The sequence below is a fragment of the Pteropus vampyrus genome, unplaced genomic scaffold, assembly GCF_000151845.1.
Source record: "Pteropus vampyrus isolate Shadow unplaced genomic scaffold, Pvam_2.0 Scaffold23180, whole genome shotgun sequence".
Lineage (NCBI taxonomy): Eukaryota > Metazoa > Chordata > Mammalia > Chiroptera > Pteropodidae > Pteropus > Pteropus vampyrus.
In genome coordinates this window covers 1-2151 of record NW_011911961.1, presented here as the reverse complement: position 1 = coordinate 2151, position 2151 = coordinate 1, and the positions used below count along the sequence as shown (strand labels likewise).

General features: G+C 32.5%; 2 pseudogenes; both read left to right on the top strand.

The window, feature by feature from the left end:
- The first annotated feature begins 557 nt into the window (after window positions 1-557).
- LOC111735325 lies at window positions 558-676 on the top strand (annotated as a pseudogene).
- Window positions 677-1332: 656 nt separating this feature from the next.
- On the top strand, window positions 1333-1451 carry LOC111735326 (annotated as a pseudogene).
- Window positions 1452-2151: the final 700 nt, after the last annotated feature.

The following is a 2151-nucleotide window of genomic DNA, read 5'->3' as shown; positions in this document are numbered from 1 at the left end:
CAAGAATTCATACTGAAAAATAAAAACAAAAAGTTTGGATAATCCCAGATAATAAAGTTAAAATTATTTAAATTTGATACTAAAATATTTCCTAACATTTTAATATGTGTACACCAAGCTTTCTAGGAATTCTATATAAAATAAAACCCTGACACTATATTATGAAGACCTCAGTGCATTTAGAAGTTGTCCAGACTCTTTTATACTTCCCATTTTCTCACCCCTTTTCCTCACTCTCCACTCCCCAACATCCTTCCCAGCAACCCGCCCTAACTGGGAATAAGCTGATAAAATATCTGTCTTCTTTCAAGGGTGGTGAGCACACAATACAGAATACAGATGTCGTATTATAAACTGTATACCTGAAATTTATATAATGTTATTAACCAATGTTACCCCAATAAATTTTTCAAAATTTTAAAATAAAAACAGGTCTATCTTCTTTCAAATCTACCTTGCTTAAGAGAAAGTGGAAATGGTCAAACATTTAAGTTTCAAGGGATTTTTCTGGAGTTATTAAAAGCATCAGCCATAATCCATTTAAATATATCCTCTCAGTCTATGGCCACGCCACCCTGAACAAGCTCTATTCTATCTGATCTCGGAAGCTAAGCAGGGTCGGGCCTAGTTAGTACTTGGATGGGAGACCACCTAGGAAGACCAGGTGCTGTAGGCTTAATTAATTAATTCATTCATTCATTCAATAAAATAAAGAATATTACATTTGAGCATATTATATTCAGTCACCTGATAGCTCTTCTCTATAATTTTCCCCACCTTCTTCCTTGCCATTTTTATTCAGAATTTTAGTTTCATTTTTAATAAAATTAGTGACTATTTTTCTTACAGTCAATAATATTTACCAATACAGTTTAAGAATGTCCTTACTCAGAATTGCTTTTTAAGAAATTCTTCTTCTAAGACTAGTATTTATAGTGAAAGAGTCCATGATACTCTCTTAGTTTTTGCACATGTGGAGATATGCTCATTTCAAACTTTCAAAAGACAGTTTAGCTCGATATAGAATTCTAGTTTCTTTCTCTTTGCATTTTAATGATACTACTCCATTGTTTTTAAGCATCTGTTTTTGAAACTGAGATGTTTGCCTTCACTCTGTCATTCCATAGTAGATAATCTATTTTTTTTCTCTCTTTGGTAACTTTTCAAATTTTTCAGTTTATCTTTAATGTTCTTCTGCAACTTCAATTAATCTTTCTGAATTTATTTCATTTAATTTGACCAGTACTTGGTGTGTACTTTCAATCTGAAGACTCAGGTCTTTCTGGAGTTATTAAAAGCATCAGCCATAATCCATTTAAATATATCCTCTCAGTCTATGGCCATGTCACCCTGAACAAGCCCAATCCCATCAGATCTCAGAAGCTAAGCAGGGTCAGACATGGTTAGTGCTTGGATGGGAGACCTCTTAGGAAGACCAGGTGCTGCAGGCATAAAAAAATGAAAAATAAGGGATTGTAAGCTAACAAGGTCCTTGCAATCTGTGAGGTCAACCAAGGGTTGCCTTACCTAAAAATAAATAAGTAAACAAATAAATAAATAAAAATATAACCTCTCAACCATTCCTTTCTTCTCTTCTTACAAAAATGATATATATACATATATGTATGTGTATATGTATGTGTATATATATGTATATGTGTGTATGTGTGTGTATATATATGTATGTATGTGTATATATAAAGGGTCTCTCTATATTCCATGACTCTAATTTCTCTTTCAAGATTTTACTGTCTGGACTAGTCTATGCAGCATTACTAGTGAATTTCTCAGTAGCATCATCCAATTCACAGATTCTACTTTTTCTGTAAATAACTAGCTAAAATATTTCTAACTTTTAGTGGCTATATGTTTCTTTCATTTCCAGGATTTCTAACAGATTTTTCTGCATATCCTGCCTTACTACATAGCTGGCCATTTTTGTTTTATAATTTTATGTTCCTTTCCTCACACTTATTTTAAAGTAATTTTGCATTTTATCAGGAGTTAATTTGTGTTCTGGTTGTTGATCTTGTTGGCTACCCCTGGTTATTCTCATGTACTTTAACATTTTAGTTTTCAGATTTAAATTAAGCGTGGGAAGTAAATAGGATTACTCATCATTCGAATTTGCTTAGGACTGATGCTGTTCCT